General features: G+C 37.5%; 1 long non-coding RNA gene across 1 annotated transcript in view; it reads left to right on the top strand.

Annotated features, from left to right (window-relative positions):
* Positions 1-23,110, top strand: part of LOC117975698 (uncharacterized) — a 582,695-nt gene that overhangs the window by 164,673 nt on the left and 394,912 nt on the right. Inside the window, exon 4 of the long non-coding RNA XR_008620934.2 lies at positions 5,695-5,750. This is a non-coding gene — a long non-coding RNA (uncharacterized LOC117975698). The remainder of the gene's footprint in view (positions 1-5,694; positions 5,751-23,110) is intronic.

Genomic DNA, 23,110 nt, shown 5'->3' with positions numbered 1-23,110 from the left:
TAAGCTTTTTGATGTGCTGCTGGATTCGGTTTGCCAGTATTTTATTGAGGATTTTTGCGTCAATGTTCATCAAGGATATTGGTCTAAAATTCTCTTTTTTGGTTGTGTCTCTGCCAGGCTTTGGTATCAGGATGATGCTGGCCTCATAAAATGAGTTAGGGAGGATTCCCTCTTTTTCTATTGATTGGAATAGTTTCAGAAGGAATGGTACCAGTTCCTCCTTGTACCTCTGGTAGAATTCAGCTGTGAATCCATCTGGTCCTGGACTCTTTTTGGGTGGTAAGCTGTTGATTATTGCCACAATTTCAGCTCCTACTATTGGTCTATTCAGAGATTCAACTTCTTCCTGGTTTAGTCCTGGGAGAGTGTATGTGTTGAGGAATTTATCCATTTCTTCTAGACTTTCTAGTTTATTTGCGTAGAGGTGTTTGTAGTATTCTCTGATGGTAGTTTGTATTTCTGTGGGATCTGTGGTGATATCCCCTTTATCATTTTTTATTGCGTCTATTTGATTCTTCTCTCTTTTTCTCTTTATTAGTCTTGCTAGTGGTCTATCAATTTGGTTGATCCTTTCAAAAAAACCAGCTCCTGGATTCATTAATTTTTTGAAGGGGTTTTTTTTTTTATCTCTATTTCCTTCAGTTCTGCTCTGATTTTAGTTATTTCTTGCCTTCTGCTAGTTTTTGAATGTGTTTGCTCTTGCTTTTCTAGTTCTTTTAATTGTGATGTTAGGGTGTCAATTTTGGATCTTTCCTGCTTTCTCTTGTGGGCATTTAGTGCTATAAATTTCCCTCTACACACTGCTTTGAATATGTCCCAGAGATTCTGGTATGTTGCGTCTTTATTCTCATTGGTTTCAAAGAACATCTTTATTTCTGCCTTCATTTTGTTATGTACCCAGTAGTCATTCAGGAGCAGGTTGTTCAGTTTCCATGTAGTTGAGCGGTTTTGAGTGAGTTTCTTAATCCTGAGTTCTAGTTTGATTGCACTATGGTCTGAGAGACAGTTTGTTATAATTTCTGTTCTTTTACATTTGCTGAGGAGAGCTTTACTTCCAAGTATGTGGTCAATTTTGGAATAGGTGTGGTGTGGTGCTGAAAAGAATGTATATTCTGTTGATTTGGGGTGGAGAGTTCTGTAGATGTCTATTAGGTCAGCTTGGTGCAGAGCTGGGTTCAATTCCTGGGTATCCTTGTTAACTTTCTGTCTCGTTGATCTGTCTAATGTTGACAGTGGGGTGTTAAATTCTCCCATTATTATTGTGTGGGAGTCTAAGTCTCTTTTAGGTCACTCAGGACTTGCTTTATGAATCTGGGTACTCCTGTATTGGGTGCATATATATTTAGGATAGTTAGCTCTTCTTGTTGAATTGATCCCTTTACCATTATGTAATGGCCTTCTTTGTCTCTTTTGATTTTTGTTGGTTTAACGTCTGTTTTATCAGACTAGGATTGCAACCCCTGCTTTTTTTTGTTTTCCATTTGCTTGGTATTTCTTCCTCCATCCTTTTATTTTGAGCCTATGTGTGTCTCTGCATGTGAGATTGGTTTCCTGAATACAGCACACTGATGGGTCTTGACTCTTTATCCAATTTACCAGTCTGTGTCTTTTAATTGGAGCATTTAGTCCATTTACATTTAAAGTTAATATTGTTATGTGTGAATTTGATCCCGTCATTATGATGTTAGCTGGTTATTTTGCTCGTTAGTTGATGCAGTTTCTTCCTAGTCTCGATGGTCTTTACATTTTGGCATGATTTTGCAGCGGCTGGTACCGGTTGTGCCTTTCCATGTTTAGTGCTTCCTTCAGGAGCTCTTTTAGGGCAGGCCTGGTGGTGATAAAATCTCTCAGCATTTGCTTGTCTGTAAAGTGTTTTATTTCTCCTTCACTTATGAAGCTTAGTTTGGCTGGATATGAATTCTGGGTTGAAAATTCTTTTCTTTAAGAATGTTGAATATTGGCCCCCACTCTCTTCTGGCTTGTGGAGTTTCTGCTGAGAGATCAGCTGTTAGTCTGATGGGCTTCCCTTTGTGGGTAACCCGACCTTTCTCTCTGGCTGCCCTTAACATTTTTTCCTTCATTTCAGCTTTGGTGAATCTGACAATTATGTGTCTTGGAGTTGCTCTTCTCGAGGAGTATCTTTGTGGCGTTCTCTGTATTTCCTGAATGTGAATGTTGGCCTGCCTTGCTAGATTGGGGAAGTTCTCCTGGATAATATCCTGCAGAGTGTTTTCCAACTTGGTTCCATTCTCCTGGTCACTTTCAGATACACCAATCGGATGTAGATTTGGTCTTTTCACATAGTCCCATATTTCTTGGAGGCTTTGTTCATTTCTTTTTATTCTTTTTTCTCTAAACTTCCCTTCTTGCTTCATTTCATTCATTTCATCTTCCATCACTGATACCCTTTCTTCCAGTTGATCGCATTGGCTCCTGAGGTTTCTTCATTCTTCACGTAGTTCTCAAGCTTCTTTAAGCCCTTCTCTGTATTGGTTATTCTAGTTATACATTCGTCTAAACTTTTTTCCAAGTTTTCAACTTCTTTGCCTTTGGTTTGAATTTCGTCCTGTACCTCGGAGTAGTTTGATCGTCTGAAGCCTTCTCTCAACTTGTCAAAGTCATTCTCCGTCCAGCTTTGTTCCGTTGCTGGTGAGGAACTGTATTCCTTTGGAGGAGGACAGGCACTCTGCTTTTTAGAGTTTCCAGTTTTTCTGCTCTGTTTTTTCCCCATCTTTGTGGTTTTATCTACTTTTGGTCTTTGATGATGGTGACGTACAGATGGGTTTTTGGTGTGGCTGTCCTTTCTGTTTGTTAGTTTTCCTTCTAACAGACAGCACCCTCAGCTGCAGGTCTCTTGGAGTTTGCTGGAGGTCCACTCCAGACCCTGTTTGCCTGGGTATCAGCAGCGGTGTCTGCAGAACTGTGGATTTTCACTTTCAGTGGCTGTGGCACTGGTGTCTGATGAGTGAAACCCCAAAATGGCCATGGAGCTGAGGTCTGAAAAACAGACATGATTGGAAACACTGCAGTTCTAGGATCCAGAGTAGCAATGGCACTGGTGCTCGTTGGGCAGCCACCTCTGACGTTGAATTGATATCTTTGTGTGAGATGAGGATGCTTGTGAAACATTAGGGGGATCCTAGAATGAAAACACACATGTGTGCAGCATTAAAGCAGCTCCAGGGTCAGGGAGGGGCCTAGCTCTCTAGGTAAGCCAGTGTCTATAGCATGGGCGTTTGCAATGAGGGCTTGTTACTGGGGCCCAGAGTGCAAACTAGCTGTATATGGTGATGACTTCAAAGTCTGAGACATGGGCAGACCCAATCTAGCTACAGGGCCTGGATCTGGAATGTAGGCACTTACAGAGTAGCCATGGCTCCAGAAATGGGACATGCACAGGATTGGGAGAGAGAGTGGCTCCTTTCTCAAAATGATTTCATAGCGGCTGCTTCTTGGGTTAGGGAGGGGTATGCAGCCAATTCTCCCTCTCTGGGGTTCCTCAATAAAAATAGCTGTTGGTTACCTCATTGGCAAGAGATGCTAGTGTCCTCTGCAGAGAAGGCTGCTGGGAACTATGATGGTTTCTGCTGTGTGGCTGATACCAATAACTTTTACCTTTATTCTTTGCTCCTAGACATCTCCTGACATCTCATGTATGCCAATCTCACCAGTGGTCTTTTCTATGTAAATATTCTCTGTGTTTTTGCTCCACTATGTTGCTTCAGATTTTTAATAGGCCATGGAGCCCTCTCTGCACCATTTTGGTTTGTGAATAGCCATCTGTGTTGCTTTTCTGTGGGATAATGAAGGCTGGTATCTCCTATTCCATCATCTTAGGTGACATCACTCTAATAGCTCTTTGGTTATCTTTAATGCATTTCTGAAGGTTCACTCATTCTGGAGGTTAGCCAAGGGCTCTTTCATTTTATAGTCAGCCAAGGTTCTCCAAGTCATATTACCATCCTGTGGCAATTGTGAACAGAGGGGCTTTGTACTGGAAGCAACCTTTCTCAGGATCCTGTAGACCATTGTTTAGCTCAGCTCTTCAGTTGAGAATCACCCTCCCTTGATGAGTTTGCCTAGTATTCTATCCTGCCTGTAGACATTCTTCAGCATCATGCTAGTTTATAGTCTTCTCCTACACATACATTTGTGACCCACCTTTTCTCCAGAAGGCCTTGGTCTATTTGTGCATATTTTCCCACTCTGCTCCAGAACCTTGCCTAGTGGAGGAGGACAAGGTGAGCCATTTTTATCAAACCACTGCACTGTTTCCTTCAGTGCAGTGGGTACTTTGTGACTTTTTGGTTATTTACATAACTTTGTTTGGTCCTCTCCAGTGCCTTTTTGTATCATCAGTATGCTCTTAAATGAGACATTCTGTTCACTTGTGCAATTATAAGCATCTGGACACTTCATGGGGGCACTCTATTAGATGCCTTAATTCTTGGTTATGTGATACTCTTTCAAATCCTTCAATTCTGAGCCCACCAGAAGGCTTGCTTTCCAGACACCTTGATCTCTTTGAATTCCTACTTTATTTCTTTCTCTTTAAGACTTCTGAAAAATTTAAATGGATGTCTTTTTTTTTATTGCTCTCTACCCCCTTTTTGCCATATTTCCTTTTGGAGTGTTTCCATCTTCCTTCTAGACTTTATAAAGTTATTTTGAAATTTATGCCACACATTTGACTTTGACCATATCCCTATAAATGTTTTTGACAGTCTCTCTTGGGGCATCTATCACATCTTCTCCATTCAGTTTCTACTCTTTTGTTCAGAGTTAGACCCAGAAGAGTAATTTTCATTTTTGTGCTTCTCTTTCTCTCTCAGTCTGTCTCTGTTTCTCTTTCTAAGACACACTCATAGATAATACTAGAATCCATTTTTCTCTTTCTAAACGAGCATGCTTTTCTTCGGTCACTACTTAATTATTCATTTTTCATCTCTCTTTATTAGACCATTATTTACAATCCCTCTTTCTATCCCTAAACATATCCCAGGGCACAGTGGGATTATTTATGCATTTTCTGAAAGGATAAAATTGTTTCCACATTGTTACTTAATTTTGTTTTATTAACTTATTTTTGGGAGGGCAAGAATATGGCTACATCAAAGGAGTAGCTCAAAAGTCCTTCCTTCAAAATGATTCTTTGACATGACTCATGACCATTAGTATAACCTCTACTAAAACAAAGTATGACTATATATATATATTCATTTTACTTTTCTCTCTGAGAGGGATTAACAGTTCAGAAATAATGAACAGCATTTCTAAAACATAGTCTACACAGACATTTAAGCCCAGGATAATGCATTGAGAAAACTAAGGTGAAATAAAGTTATCTCTCATTCATTTTGTTTATCAACCTGTCGTGTGTGTGTGTGTGTGTGTATACACATACGTGTCTGCACATGCACAGAGTATGTTTTCTAAAGAAGTTGATTTAGGAAACATGCAATTTTCCTCCTGTAGAGTGGAGAAGTAAATACTAGCTACTTCCTGTGGCCAATGTACAATAAGATAAAATCCCATTTCTTCAGAGATTAAACGTTGGGCAAACTCAGCAAACAGAAAATATAGTATTTTATTAAAGTGGGATTGTGGGAGAATTTAATTAATCAAATGTAAATTGAGTTTCAATTTCAAGTCTGCAGGAAACAACAATGCTAATTCATGGTGTTTGTTCTCAAGGGTTTCTTTGTTGGAAGAACAGCTGTGTACCTAATTCTAACACAAGACACACCATGGTGAGTACTTCAATGGAGATATAACAGTAACAGAGTAGAGGGTTGTGATGGTCAGTATATATGTCAGCTTGGCTTGGCTATAGTCCCCAGTATTCAATCACACTGTAATTCAGGTGTTTGTATGAAGGTATTTTGTATATGTGATTAACATTTATGAGAAATTAATTTTAAGTAAAGGAGATTATTCTAGATAGTCTGGGTGAGGCTGATTTAACCAGTTGAAAGGCCTTAAGAGAAAAGCTGAGATTTCCTAGAAGTAGAAATTATACCTGTGGACAGCAGCCTCAGCTCATAATGGAGAGTTGTGGCTTGACTTTCCTGATGGCCTATCCTATAAAATTTCTAACTTGCCATATGAGCCCCAACAATCACCTAAGCCAATTCCCTGCAGTAAATCTCGAGATATATCTCCTACTGGCTGAACCCTGACAGATACATGGGTTCATTCTGAATTCTTGGTGGTGGAGATTTTGAGTTAAGCCATGAAGGATCAGTAGGATTTAACAGATAAAGTAAAGGTTACTGGAAAGTGGGAAGATTATGAAAGTTTATATATTTCTGAGTCTAATGTTATCTTTCCACCCTTCAACTATTCCTCATGTCCTCACCTCCTCTTATACACCCTGTCATTTCTGCTTGCTGATTATAATAATGTTAATATTTACTATTCATTGAGCACTTTCAATGTGAAGGACAGTATTTCTTAATTCCCACAAACATAATAATCTTTATGAATGACGAAATTGGGTCTCAGATAGATTAAGTGCAGTTGCTATCTTTGTTTCATGTCTTTGTAGTTTTGCCAGCTCTATTTTCACACACGTAGGCATCCTAGTGGTAGTAAGAGATGATGTCTTCGAGCCTGAAGGAAGAGGCAGAAAACCTCAAGAATGGTTACAGCACACTCCGGTGAAAATGAATGTTCAGTATACTGCCTCTGAGTAGTAAAGAAAATGTTAAGATCAGCATTTTATGTTAAAGAAAGAAATTAAGAAATATCACATTTAAAAAGTTTTTATATCAAAAGTAAACTTCGATTATTTAAAAATTTACAAAATGATAATCTTTGTAATCTGATAATATCAGATGAATTAGACATTAAAATGAAAAATGTTGCAAGAGACAAAGAAAGACAGTATATATCAATATAAAATTCAACACAGCAAGAATCACATTTATTGATTTCTGTTTATGCAAATCAATAAATGTGATTCATCATATAAACAAAACTAAAAATAAAAACTACATGATCATCCCAATAAATGCAGAAAAGTCTTTTGATAAAATTCAACATCCTTTCATGTTAAAAATTCTCAACAAACCAGGAATTCAAGGTAAATACCTTAAAATAATAAGAGCCATGTATGACAAACCCATAGCCAACATCATACTGAACAGTCAAAAGCTGGAAGCATTCCCCTTGAAAGCCAGAACAAGGCAAGAATAACCACTTTCACCACTCCAATTCAACATAGTCCTAGAAGGCCTAGCCAGAGCAACCAGGAAAAAGAGGGAAGTAAAAGGCATCTAAATAGGAAGAGAGGAAGTCAAACTATTTGTTTTCACAGACAATGTAATTCGATACGTAGAAAACCCCATAATCTTTGCTCAAAGCCTCCTGGGTCTGATAAAACTTCAGCGAAGTTTCAAGATACAAAATCAATGTATACAAATCAGTACCATTTCTATATATCAATAATATCCAAGCCAAATCAAGAATTTTGAGAGCCAAATCAAGAATGCAATCCCATTCACAATAGCCACAAAAAGAATAAAATACCTAGGAATACAACTAACCAGGAAGGTGAAAGATCTCAACAATGAGAATTACAAGAGACTGCTGAAAGAAATCAGAGATAACACAAACCAATGGAAAAATATTTCGCATTCATGGACATGAAGAATCAATATTGTTAAAATGGCCATACTGCCCAAAGCAATTTACAGACTCGATGGTATTCCTATCAAACTACCAATGATATTTTTCACAGAATTAAAAAAAAATTCTAAAATTCATTTGAAACCAAACAGGAGTTTAAATTGCCAAAGCAATCCTGAGCAAAAAGAACAAAGCTAGAGGCATCACACTCCCCGACTTCAAACTGTACCTCCAGGCTACAGTAACTAAAACAGCATGCTACTTTTACAAAAACAGACACACAGACCAATGGAACAGAATAGAGAACCCAGAAATAAAGGTGTACACCGATGACTATCTAATCTTTGACAAAGCCAATAATAACAAGCAATGGGAAAAGAACTCTCTATCAAATAAATGGTGCTGAAATAACTGGCTAGCCATATGCAGAAGATTGAAACTGGATCACTACCTTTCACCATATACCAAAATCAACTCAAGATGGATTGAAGACTTAAATGTAAAATCTAAAACTATAAAAACCCTAGAGAAAAACCTAGGAATTACCATTCTGGACATGGGTCCTGGCAAAAACTTCATAATGAAGACTCTAAAACCAATTGCAATAAAAGCAAAAATCGACAAGTGGTGCCTAATTAGACTGAAGAGCTTCTGCACAGCAAAAGAAACTATCAGCAGAGTAAACAAACAACCTACAGAATTGGAGAGAATATTTGCAAACTATGCATCCAACAAAGACATAATACCCAGAATCCATAAGGAATGTAAATTAACAAGCAAAAAGCAAATAACTCCATGAAAAATATGCAAAGGACATGAACAGATACTTTTCAAAAGAAGACACATATGTGACAAGCGTATGAAAAAATGCTCAACATCATTAATCATTAGGAAAATGCAAAACAAAACCACAATGAGATACCATCTCACAGTAGTCAGAATGGCTATTATTAAAAGCAAAAAGATAACAGGTGCTGTGAGGTTGCAGAGAAAAGGGAATTCTTATATGCTGCTGGTGGGAATGTAAGTTAGTCCAGTTACTCTAGGAAGCAGTCTGAAGATTTCCCAGTCTGGAGATGTCTGGTTGCTGGATAGGACAAAGAGACAGAAGATACGTAAGAAAATAGATGACTTTAACAATATAAAAAAACAACTAAATCTGATAGACATGTACAGAACACTCTACCCAACAACAGAACACACATTCTTATCAAATGCATAAGGGGCACTTTTCAAGATAAACAAATGTTTAACTTCCTAAAGAAGTTAAAATAGAACTACCATTTGACCCAGCAATTCCATCACTGGGTGTATACCCAAAGAAATATAAATGATCATACCAAAAGACACATGACACATGCCTTCATCACAGCACTATTCACAATTATAAAGACATGGAATCAACCTAGATGCCCATCGACGTTGGAGTGGATGAAGAAAAAGTGGTACATATACACCACGGGATACTACACAACCATAAAAAAGGAACAACATAAGTTTCAACTGCATGGATCCACTTACACATGAATTTTTTCAATAAAAGTTACATCTAATGTGCTTGTCTCCCCTGCCTTCCCCTCCACCTCTGCCACTCCTGAGACAGAAAAACCAATCTCTCCTCTTCCTCAGCCTACTCTACAAGAAGATAATGAGGATGAAGATCTTATGATGGTCCACTTCCACATAATGAATAGTAAATACATTTTCTCTTCTATGTGATTATCTTAATAACCTTTTTCTCTAGCTTACGTTATTTTAAGAATACAGTATTTAATACTTAAACAAATTTACAAGAAAAAAACAACCCCATCAAAAAGTGGGCAAAGGATATGAACAGACACTTCTCAAAAGAAGACACTTATGCAGCCAAAAAAACATATGAAAAAAAGCTCATCATCACTGGTCATTAGAGAAATGCAAATCAAAACCACAGTGAGATACCATCTCATGCCAGTTAGAATGGCAATCATTAAGAAGTCAGGAAACAACAGATGCTGGAGAGGATGTGGAGAAATAGGAACACTTTTACACTGTTGGTAGGAGTGTAAATTAGTTCAACCATGTGGAAGACAGTGTGGCAATTCCTCAAGGATCGAGAACTAGAAATACCATTTGACCCAGCAATCCCATTACTGGGTATATACCCAAAAGATTATAAGTCATTCTGCTATAAAGACACATGCACACGTGTGTTTATTGCAGCACTATTCACAAGAGTAAAGACTTGGAACCAACCCAAATGCCCATCAATGGTAGACTGGATAAAGAAAATGTGGCACATATACACCATGGAATACTAGGCAGCCGTGAAAAGGAGAGTTCATGTCCTTTGCAGGGACATGGATGAAGCTGGAAATCATCATTCTCAGCAAACTAACACAAGAACAGAAAAACCAAACACCACATGTTTTCACATGGACACAGGGAGGGGAACATCACACTCGGGGGCCTGTCTGAGGGTGGAGGGCTAGAGAAGGGATAGCATTAGGAGAAATACCTAATGTAAATGATGGGTTGATGGGTGCAGCAAACCACCATGGCACGTGTATACCTATGTAACAAACCTGCACATTCTGCACATGTACCCCAGAACTTCAAGTATAATAATAAAAAAATAATATAGTATTTAATACATACATAAAATATGTGTTAACTGCTTGTTATTGGTAAGACTTCCATTTAACACTAGGCTATTAGTAGTTAAGTTTTGGGGCAGCCAAAAAAGTTACACACAGATTTTTGACTGTGTGTGTGTGTTTGTGTGTGTGTGTGTGTGTGTGGAGGTGGGGGAGGAGTTGCATTCCTAACACCTGCCCTAACCCCTGCATTATTCCAGGGTCACCTATAAATATTCGTTATCTTTTGGGCCTGGCTCTGCTAATACACATAGCACATATTACTGTTTCCTGCGCTGCTTTGTGTAGTTACAATTGGCCTGAATTCTTTGCTCAAAGACAGCAAGTTCACCTCTCCTAGCCATAGACCAGACTGGCTTGTCAAACCGTCAGCTGTAGTAGTTTCCCAGATGCCTCTGGCACCATGTCAGCACTGGAGGCAGTGTCTGTGAATCCGGAGGCATAGCTCTGTCTTCTCTGCCTGCCATTGATCTGTCTTCACTCACAGTGCAGCTACCCTGCAATGTACTTCCATCTAGCCTGCCACAAGGAATACACTGCCTTTCTGCTTGTCATTTCCTATTGTTCATCTCATCCCATCCAACTTATCTGACTACACACAGAACCCCATATCAACTCATAAAGAATCATTCAGGAACTCCAGAGAAGAAAAGGCATGGGCTAGAATGTGCCTCCTCTCCTCTCTCTCTCTCATGCTAGATTCAGGATACTCTTTTTTATTTGCCAATTCAGAACACAGGAAGACCAAGCTCTGAGGTTTGTAGGTAAGGCCTGTGCATATTTTTTATTTTATAATTCCCATATATTCAAATACTTTGGGAGGCTCATGGAGTTTGATAGACAGAGATTTCACATGGAATAGAGTTAACTTGTTTCTATTCCTGCCAAAGGGAACAGGAAAATATTCTTCCCTTTTCTAGAGGCACAGGCAAAACACAGAGTTAAGACCTTGTGGGTGCTTACGTTAGTGAGAACACCTGAAGTCGTCTGGAAATGATTAGGTGAGTGATCTATAGCAAATAATCTACACCGGCATTGGTTGGGATTAAAGTCTTCTTAGAAATAACGGTGGACAAAGGCCTGTTACTGGGAATTTGATCTTTACTTCATAAAATATTGAGGATAAAAGGCCTGATATTAAAAAGTGACATCCCATAGCAAGCTGTTATGGGCCAAGAACAAAATGGCCTGAGCTTAAGAGAATCAGCAGGACTCAGTGAAACATGAGGAATATGGACTGAATTAGAAAGGAGAGTCTTGGGAATATCTACTCAAGATATTTCAAGGACATCTTCTGTAAAAGAAATGAAAATTTTCTGTTGGAACCCCAGTAGATACTATTTATATTTTTCTTAAACATAATTAAGTATAAAATAATTGACAACAAATATATGCTTTATTTACTTACAGTAAAGATTGCTATCTTCATAAAGACTCAAGTTAAAGACCTCACCCAGTTATTGTTCTAGATAAGACTTCTGTACAGGGAAGATCATATCTGTTATTACACTCAAGATACATTGAGTGAACAAATATTTATTGAACAGGTCTATGTACTTGACATTCTACTTCATACTTGATATACAACGGTAAATAAAAGCCACCAAAAAAGTCTCTGCCCTCATGGCAAAGCCATGTCCCATACAGAAAAAAGATTGAGAGGTCTATCTATCTATCTGTCATCTATCTATCTATCTATCTATCTATCTATCTATCTATCTATCTATCTATCTATCAAGAAAGGTAATACATGAATGAAAAGGAAAGATGCCTTAGTCTTTATCCTAAAATTTTACTTGCGTGTACTAGTTCAGTTTTCTAAAGCTACTACAGTAATGCAATCGGGTATTCGATATTAAGTGTGGATAGAAAGATAAATACCTGGGAAGTCTCTTGATTTCAATAATTATGGGGGGTTTAATCAGGAAAATGTAAGGCTCATTGGGCACTATTGTGTATTCTGTCCAACATGAGTGTGTTCTTCCAGACAGAAGTAGTAGAGTACAAAAAGGATTGGGCAGTAGAAGGGAGAAGGCAATGGGATAGTGGAGAGGAAGCATGTTTGAGTAAACAAGACAGAGATCAAGAGTTGAAAAGAAGCAAACTGCAAAGTATTTATTAGCATCGCACTTTTCATATTTTAGACCAGAATATGGTAATGATGTTTTGTTTTATATTTTTCTCCACACTCCCCTTCAAGCCCTCAATTAGACTTTGAGAAAGAAGTCAGAGCACCTTTAAAACTTTCCGCTTAATCACCTATAACGAATGTTCATTTAATGATTGTCTTTTTGTACCAAACAAGAAGTAACAGTGCTTTTAGCAAAAGAAATGGAATGAGAAAGAAATTGCCTAATCAGCCCTGCTCATGCAGTTCTTTGTGAGAGAGATTATTGAATTTTCAGTCTCTGCAGAATTTTAATGAAGCTCCATCTTGCTGGAAAATCCAGCCTTTTGTCAATAGAGTTCAATAACTCGACCACCCATGTAATAAGATGTACCAGTTGAAATCTTTTACTCTCCAAATCCAGAAGTATGCCAGAAGCACCCTGGAAATAGGGAAGCATGTTTTGTGTGTCTGCCACTGTAGATAAAAATTTGGAGGTCATGGATAAAATGCTATGATATAAATAGTGGACTCATGATTTATATCATAGGCCTAGTTAAATAATATTTGTAAAGATAAACAATATTAGCTATAATTACGTGCCAGACACTCTGCTAAGGAATATACATACAATCACTCATCTTATCCTTACAACTCCAGGAGAATAACTCTAATTACTCTTATTATTTTTACTTTGGACATGAGAAAATGGAAGTTTAGTGTGGCAGACAGAATAATGGCTCCCGAAGGTCCCTGAGAACCTGAGAATATGTTACCTTATATGGCAGAAGGGACTTTGCAAATGTAATTAAGTTAAAGATCTCGAGATGCAGAAATCCGGATTATCCAGGTGGGTTAGATGTATCACAAGGATCCTTATATTGAGGAAACAAAACACACACTAGGAGTCAAAAACACAGTAGGAGATGTGATGATGGAAGCAGAGGATAAAACGATGCAGGAAAGAGCCATGATGCAGGTGACCTCTAGAAGCTGGAAGAGGTAATGAAACAAATTCTCCCCTATACCCTGCAGAAAGAACCAGCCCTACCAACACCTTGATTTTAACCAAATGAACCTGATTTCAGATTTCCGGCCTCCATAAATGTAAAAGAAAAAATTTGCATTGTTTTAAGCCACCAAGTTTGGGATTATTTGTTATAGCAGCAAGAGAAAAATAATGTACTTAGTAAGAGTAGTTAATTCCCACAAGGTTACTCATCTAGGACAAGGGTTCTCAACCTTGACACTATTGACATTTTGAGCAGGACTTCACTGTTGTGGGTGCTGTCCTGTGCATTGTCAAACGTTTACCAGTATTCCTTGCCTATACCTACTAGATGCCAGTAGCACCCTGCTCCATTTTTAATAGCTCAAAATGCTTGCAAACATTGAAAAATGTCTACTGAGGGGCAAAATTGTCCCTGATTGCGAATCATTAAGGGTAGTGGAATTAGGATTCAAGCTCAATTTCTCCAGATCAAGAAAGACCCTCCAGATCAAGTAGATCCAGGTCTGTCTACTGGGGGAACGTATGTTCCAATATATTCTCAGAAATTCAGCTTCAAATCTTTGCAAATCATTTGAAAGTTATCTCAGGTTAGGGGTTAGATATAAGGTATTTATTATGAATCAACATCTGTAAAGGAAGGGGGAGAACCATTATTGGGCAGAGAGAGAAGCTGAACTGAAATGCATTCTGACAAATCCTTACCCAACAAAATAGAGCACTCTAGAGAGAATCCATTAAAGTTGTTGAACATTGTGTCAAGATGGCCAAAATTTTATGCTGATGCCTCATTCAGTCACCAAATATGGGCTTCAAGGGAAGGTTGTAACTTTTCACAAGGAAGCTCTTTGAAGCTGAAGCAGACAATATGGGAGGTGACTAACTGCTCACAGTCGAGTGGCAATTCATTCTTTGAAGGGGAATCTAGGTAACATATCTCCACATCTGCTAATATTCATCCGTTGCACTGCCTAGGTCCACTTCTTAATATGTTTTGGGAGTAGCTCTTCCAGGACTCTAGTAGCCTCTCCTCTTGAGAGTAAACTTACAACAGTTAGGCTAGGAAGGCAGGCCTCCATCACTGCAACAGGTCTTGAGTCTAAAAATAATGCTTATCACTCTTCTCCTCCACTATCCATTCTATAGTCTCTCACCTTTAGCTATTATTTCTGCTAAACTTGGTGGTATCCCTGGTGGCACTACCCAAATTCCTGACCCTGAGGGTCCTAAAACCCTTGTCACCATATCCTTCTGAGGCCTGTACCTGACCAACTAAAGCAGTGATTGGGCAAGTAATTACCAAGATGCACTCAAGTGGACCACCTGGTTTCCACTGTGTAACAGCAGGATTACTCTTCCTGATGATCTGGGTAAATTGTCCTTGCCAAGATGGCTACTCTACTTCTTACCTGCTGGTTTCTGGATTCAAGGATCCTAAAGAGCCCAGATGTTAGCAATACCTTTAATTCAATGGGACCCTAGGAAAGCATACTCCATTCAGTGACCAGAGACCTTAAGACAAAAAGATGAAAAAAATAAAGTTTTTCAATGGATCATTTGAAGTAACTATAAAAGGGACCACCACACGTGCTACCACACATTGGCTCTTGGACCCATTTAGTTTATCTACTGGGTATATAATACTATACAGAGATCTTGATATAATGCACAAATATTTTTCTAGAAGACAACACTCCATTGTCTCTGAAAATTACCTCTGGTGGGTGCCTTGAGTGCATGTTCAGCAGCTTACTTTAGAAGTCTGGAACCTTCCAGATGCTGAAAACCCCAGGGCCGTGCCTTTCTCAGGGTAGCAGTGGAAACTGAGCAAGGTAGAGGAATAAACTTGGTGTTGGGATGCCTAACATAGTGCCAAGCTCTACAGCTCAAGTTTTGAGATAACTATTTGTTAAAAATCTTCCAGAAGCTTTATTTATTTTTACAAATATTTATTTTCATAGTTAGGTTTTGTCACAATTAATTTCACATGATGTTTCCTTTTTACAATGTGATTTCTTAAATGAATATAAATAGCATTTTTCAAGAAGGGGAAAAGCATGGAAAAATTAAGACTCCATGCTGGGTTAATTCATTAGATTAGCAGCTGTGGAGTTTTGCATTTACAAAAAAAGAAAATTATCTTGGGAGTTTGGTTCCATTACCCCCAGTTTATTGTTCCCTGTAGATCAATATGTACCACATGGTGCCATTTTCTCCTAGAAATTCCCAGAGTTGGGTAACAAAAGTACTATAGGAGAAGAATGAAATCCATGGTAGACACTAGAAAAACAACCAGGTTCTAACGTTATAAATGACTTTTGATTAGAATTGTTGCAAATAATACCATTTTAATTGAAATTACTATTGAAAATACTTTGAGAATGATCCTTATTTTATATGCATCATTTTTTTCAGTAGTTAGGTAAGAGACATTGGTATTTTTCATTATGTTAATAGCATGATCAAATGATACTTTAGTAATATTAGCATTGTGAAAATGACACTACGGATTAAATAGTGGACAAACAGGAGAATACTCCTAGGTAGGAGGTTCAGGCTGAAGTTAGTGTGACCAGAACCAGGATAGTAGCAGCAGAGGGGTTCATGTAAGACATTAATAAGACTAGGAAATTTGTTTTCCTTGAAGATGATGAATTAAAGGAAAGACTCCCAGGTTTCATGCATGGGTAACTGGAAGAGTGATGGTGGCATTCTTGGAAATTGAAGCATGAGAAAGAACATTAGGAGGAGTTGCTGGTTGAAATGTAAAGTCACTACTCTATGTTAATCTACATGGGATGGATAGCTGTGGCTAAACATATCTGAATATTTTTCAAAAGCGACTGTCTTCAAGATGGTCACACTGGCATATTTTTATTCCTTTAACAAATACTTGGTGAATGCTGACTCTGTACTTTGTTATCCTTGAGAGGACCTGTTATATCTGATTAAATGATGACCAGATCATTTAAATGCACCAGAATGCAATGCAACAAATCTCTTAATACAATGTTATTCCAAATGAGCACTGATTCAGTTCGGGTCAATTATTGATTTATAAATTCCAGCAATAGAAACTCCCTTGAGAGTAAGGTTTTATGTTCATAAGAGCCTTTTATTACAAAAACAAATACTACCAGGGGAGTAAAATATTATTAGCCATTTATATGTTAAGGTAAATTGCTAATAAAAATGGAGGCGATTAGTAAGACTTCAGAAAATACATCAACATCTTCAGCTTCTACACAGTTTAGCATTGAGAAGTCTAGATAAACAGTTTTTCAGATGTGACAGATAAGTGTGGGGGAAAAAAGACTACATTTGTGAAGTTTGGTCTTCAATACGGAAAAAAAAGTACTGAAAATAATGTGGGCACAGACTGATAACGTGCTAGGAGTGTATAGTTACAAAGATTTGCTAAGGTTTCTTTGGTGAAAGGATATATTTATTCATAGCTTGTTTTCCTGAAATCAAGACCAACAGGTTTACTTAATAAGCTTCCATTTTGAAAGATCATGTTTCCCATTTGAAAAGGGCAGAGAATCATTTCTTCAGTGAATAGTGGGTTCAAAGTAGATTGGCCAAATGTTTAGGTTTACTCAGGACTGAGCAGATTCTGGGATGTGAGTCTTACCTTTTAAAAACCAGGATAACGTTTAAGTCTTTAATCCATCTTGAATAAACCACAAAAACCCTAGAAGAAAACCGAGGCATTACCATTCAGGACATAGGCATGGGCAAGGACTTCATGTCTAAAACACCAAAAGCAATGGCAACAAAAGCCAAAATTGACAAATGGGATCGAATTAAACTAAAGAGCTTCTGCACAGCAAAAGAAACTACTATCAGAGTGAACAGGCAACCTACAAAATGGGAGAACATTTTCACAACCTACTCATCTGACAAAGGGCTAATATCCAGAATCTACAATGAACTCAAACAAATTTACAAGAAAAAACAAACAACCCCATCAAAAAGTGGATGAAGGACATGAACAGACACTTCTCAAAAGAAGACATTTATGCAGCCAAAAGACACATGAAAAAATGCTCACCATCACTGGCCATCAGAGAAATGCAAATCAAAACCACAATGAGATACCATCTCACACCAGTTAGAATGGCAATCATTAAAAAGTCAGGAAACAACAGGTGCTGGAGAGGATGTGGAGAAATAGGAACACTTTTACACTGTTGGTGGGACTGTAAACTAGTTTAACCATTGTGGAAGTCAGTGTGGCGATTCCTCAGGGATCTAGAACTAGAAATACCATTTGACCCAGCCATCCCATTACTGGGTATATACCCAAAAGACTATAAATCATACTGCTATAAAGACACATGCACACGTATGTTTACTGCGGCATTATTCACAATAGCAAAGACTTGGAACCAAGCCAAATGTCCAACAATGATAGACTGGATTAAGAAAATGTGGCACATATACACCATGGAATACTATGCAGCCATAAAAAAGGATGAGTTCATGTCCTTTGTAGGGACATGGATGAAACTGGAAATCATCATTCTCAGTAAACTATCGCAAGGACAAAAAACCAAACACCGCATGTTCTCACTCATAGGTGGGAATTGAACAATGAGAACACATGGACACAGGAAGGGGAACATCACACTCTGGGGACTTTCGTGGGGTGGGGGGAGGGGGGAGGGATAGCATTAGGAGATATACCTAATGCTAAATGACGAGTTAATGGGTGCAGCACACCAGCATGGCACATGTATACATATGTAACTAACCTGCACATTGTGCACATGTACCCTAAAACTTAAAGTATAATAATAATAAAATAAAATAAAATAATTTTAAAAAGCATTAAAAAATAAATAAATAAATAAAAAATATATAAAAACCAGGATAGTCCCGGACAAACTAAGAACAATTGGTTACCACAAAGCCTCAAAGTGAAAAGCAAGCTGAGTTCCAGGAGCCATATATGTATGTGGTCTTGGCTGTTGCAGAACATGAATATCTTCTTTCTGGAATAGTCCTTATGGTCCCTAGAGGTCTGGCTCTAGGGAGCCATCGAGACATGGGGTCTCAATCTCTGTATAGCAGTGGTGACATTGGACAATCCATACATGGGCAAAAGAGTTTGTTTCTCTTAAGTCCCATTGTTAGGAACATGATTTTTGAGTCAAGTAATCTGGGATGTGTTTCCATAAGTCAGTTTAATTAAACACTAAATCTTGGTGATTTGCTACTTGATTTTACATGGTTTTAACTCATTAGGAGAAATCAATGGTGTATACATTAAGTGCAGACAAAAGGGCTGTTACATTTTCAGTAGTAACAAAAAAGCCAACTCTGGCTGGCTCAGAAAAAAAAAAATTGTTTAGCAGGGTACTTCACTAGAGTACTTCATTTACCCAAACAACAGGAAGGGCAGGAGTAGCCATACATCGAGAACAGCTAGAACTCAATGCTTTAATAACCTTCTTCAGCCTCTCACCTCTACTTCTCACTGCATGCTCCTTAATCTTCTGCTCTACAGACTAAACTTCATCATGTGAAGGAAATATAGATACCAAGAGCTCCTACATTTTATACCTTGAGACTCTTGCACCAGAAAAAGAAAGAGTTGCACTTTTCTGTCCTCCATTAGAAAAAAAAAAATCCCAGGGAAATCTCTTTATTAGCAGATATTCGGACAGGTGCATAGATTTGGGCAAGTCATCCATGATTGTGACCTGTAGAATCTGAACAATACTGTGGGAGGTGCATGGTTGGAATTTCTGGAAGATGTAACACAACAAGAGAAGGTGTGGTAAGAGGAAAATAAAAACTATTACAGATTTAAAAAATGTCAGCATGGCAAAAGAATGCCTCCATATAACTTGGAAAAGTGTCTCACAAAGTATGGTTACCAGACCAGCAGCATCAGTAACATGGGAACATGTTAGGCATACAAACCCTTGGCCTCACTCTAGAGTCCTGATCAGAAATTGTGGGGTGGGTCCTAAGAATCCATTTTAACAAGCACTTCAGGTGATTCTGATGTGTGTCAAACTTTATAAAGCCACTACCCTAAAAAGTAGAGCTACTTTTGGCCGGGCGTGGTAGCTACTTTTGAGTAATTACAAATATCTGTGAGAGATTATGGCATACCTGACATGGAAGATTAAAGAAACACCATTCATTCAAGAAAACTTCTTCCCCACCCAGGCCTCTTGCCAGAAGGAAGTGTGCTCTAAAATCCCTGTATGGGATTAGTATCCCATTCTCTTAGTGCCTCATTGTCTTTTACTGAGTAACATGGGAAACCCTAAGTTAAGCGAGATACACAAGAAGTAAATCATTCTATTTAATGGATTTTCTGGAGAAGAAAGGTATCAACAACAACAACAAAAAAGTTGGAGGGAAAGCCAAAACAAAATACAAATTAGACTTTCAACAGGGGTCAAACAAAAGGGACTGTATTTGCTCAGTCATATTCATGTCTCAGTAGAGAAAAGTGAACCTTAATGAACCTTTTTTGGATGAGCAGGTGCTGTTGGTTTTCTCATTGCATTATGCCAAGTATTACTAATTGTTTTATGGTAATAAAGAAACATTCCCTAGAAGGATTGTGTTTTAGCAGATTCTGGTCTTTTTTTGTTTTGCTCAGACCCCAGCACAAAAATAATAACACTTATCTGAATGTCCTACTTAAAATAAGCTGTTCTATCAAGCCATGTTCTAAAGCAAAGTTGCTCAAGTGCCTTTGAACTTTATTAGTATTATTGTTTTATTTAAATAACTAGTTATTTTGACCATTTAAAAATAGATTGAAAATTAATGCCTTTTTTTTTTTACAAAGGACTCGAGAGTTTTTCTTAGTTTCTGTCATAGTATTTCATTTTTTAAAAATTCTAAGATATTTCAACATTTAACATTTCCACAATATCTATATTATAGACTGAGGGTCAGGCTGATTGACTTTTATATTCTGATTCTGCCACTTTCTGTCTGTGATACTAGGCAAGTTATTTACTTTTAAAAGCCTAATTCTCCTCATCGTTAACCTAAGAAGACTAAAACCACTTACTTTATAGGATTACTGTGACAATTAAATGAGAACACACAGTCATTTCTTTAACATAGAGCCTGACACACAGTGAGGTCATCAATAAGTGCTAGTGATAATTAGCTATTCCTTTTGAGAGATGTTGCTTCACTTTGATCTTACATTGATAGCCCAGTCAAAGACTTGGCCATTTTTGTTTGTAGCTCATAAAAAAGAAAATAAATATCTGCCTGCAAAAACAGGTGTTAAGAGTTTCTCCTATAGCAGTTTACCATGTTATCCGATAATGAATGACACTCAGTAAAAGTATATAAAACATTTCTAATTCTAGGATTAGGAATTAATAAATATATTCTGACCCGCAAAGAAGAGGAAAAAAACTATGATGTATTAAGAACTACTTGTAATAGGCATCATAATTTCTCATGAGTTTAGCGTTATTAGTAAAACAAAATAAAAATAAAAGACGTGCTTCATCCTGACTGTATAAATTGTTGATATTGTTGTTGTTGTCATTGAAGAAACTAGAGAGTCTTTGTAGGACTTGCCACTGACTTTTCTTTTTGCTGACAATAATAATGAAAAATGAAAAATGGTAATTTTAAACATGTCTATACCATGTAGCAACTTGGCTCTTTGTAATGCTGAGATTATATAGCCCCATAAATAAATTTTCTTAACATCAGAATTCCTGGGTCTTAGAGAAAGATGAAGTAATCTCTAGGTCTTATCTGTCCAAGTTCTTACTGAAAGAATTTTGTACAGAGCCATTTTAGTTGCCCAAACTGGGAGAAAGTGGAAATAAGTCAGATAGAGCAGCTGTTTTATTGCTGTACAATGATGCTGCATAATAGTTCAACTAAGCAGGAGACAGACCTGATTCCAATTCTCACTGCAGTGGGAATTTCAGGTAGACTGAATGTAATTACTTTCTTTGGAGTTAGGCCAAGGTGTCTGGGTTATGAGCATCTCGTTGTGGACAATTTGTGCTGTGGGATCCTTAATGGCAAAACGTGCTCAGTGCCCAAAATCTTCATGTTTCACAGCAGCCAAAAAGAAAGAAACTTGATGAGATTATCTTATACATCACTCCGTTTTCAAATGGAGGAGGGTGTATCTCAGAGTGCTCTCTGTAGGTGTTGATATGATCTGTGGAACTTTTGAGGCATTTGGATGATGAGTATTAGCAGATGTAGTCATTAATATTCACTATGCATCCTTCGCCTACGTCCAAAGGGATGTGTAGCAACTTACAGATTTAAACAGTGCAAAATATGACATGTGAGGATGAAAAATAATGGGGGGAATAGATGTTTTCAGGTATTGGATTTAAGTAGAACAAACCATTTTGGAAAGGCTGTTAAGATGAATATACACCAAAATGTATGACTTTCTCTTATTTTTCTCTTGTTAATCCTAGTACATAGTGAGTGCTCACAACATTAAGGAAAAAAAAATGAGTGAACAGACACACCAGCAGGAAATTTTTTCTGGCTATAGAAGTCAAACAGAAACCTATTGAGTGGTTCCTTGTATTAAGAACACGACAGATAATTTGGACAGTAATCTTAGGCACGTTTCTACACAAGAGGCTGAATTATTTAACCAACCAGCATGCCTTAGCTTTTGTTATGTTCTTTCCACAATTCCAAAATTCAGTTATATCTGGGAATGCCTTTAAAAGTCTAGGAAAGTCAACATTAATATTTAATTCAACAGAAATGTGAGAGATACAATTGTTCTAAAGGTGAGTGAAACCTAGTTCCTGCCTTGAAATAGAAACAATCCAGAAGGGAAACTTAGATAAGTACCTCATTCTCTAAAAGTAAAAAATAATAACAAAAGAAACCCCCAGATTTTAGGCGCAATATTAAAAGTGTCATAAAAAGTATTAAATATTAAGTGCTTTGAGATGGTGGTGGAGTGAATTAAAGGAGAAAAAAGTTAAGCTGGTGACTGGGGAGATTAGGATAGATGAATCTCAAGGGATGAGTTGAATATCTATTGTAGGAAGTAGGAGAAAGGTTGTTATTCCAACAATAACAAAAGCAAAATGACCCAGCATGTTCATGTATTTATAAATGTAAAATTTGTTTCAATCAGTAGATATCTACATGTGGGAAAAAGTAACATTATATGAGTAATTGGGACTAAGATTTGGAGGATCTTAAACATCAGAAAAAGGCTATAAGGAGTTATGGAAGGTTGGGGTATTTAATATACTTTCTGAAAATGACTATGGCAGCAAGGGGAAACAGAGTAAACTTGCAACTAAATGGATTTGAGTTATTCAAATGATAAGAAATATGAGTCCACATTTGGGTACTTTTAGTGGAAGTATTTTGAAAGCTTTCTGGTCAAGCTTTGACTTTTCTGTTTTTTTCTCATTCAGAGTATCTCAAGAGTGTCTTTGTTTTCACCAGGTCCTTTAATGTATGAGTACATGATTGAATCTAGGGTTTGCAAATATCCTCAAAACAAATGAAACCATTCATCTGAAACCCCTTTCAAGCCCCTGGCAACTTTCCATTTTAATCAGGGTGATGGCTTATAAGAATGATATTATTCCAATGTCAGTTTTCCAGCCTTGGCTGTTACACTCTAGTTTCCATGAAAATTGCATGAATTCCATTGTGGAGGTTTTGCCTTGCTATTTATGTATCTGTGGCATAAACAAATCAATATTCTTATGGACAAATGAAGGA

Source organism: Pan paniscus, chromosome 15, assembly GCF_029289425.2.
Source record: "Pan paniscus chromosome 15, NHGRI_mPanPan1-v2.0_pri, whole genome shotgun sequence".
Lineage (NCBI taxonomy): Eukaryota > Metazoa > Chordata > Mammalia > Primates > Hominidae > Pan > Pan paniscus.
Note: the sequence above shows the minus strand (reverse complement) of the source record. Positions and strands in the feature narration are given on the sequence as shown.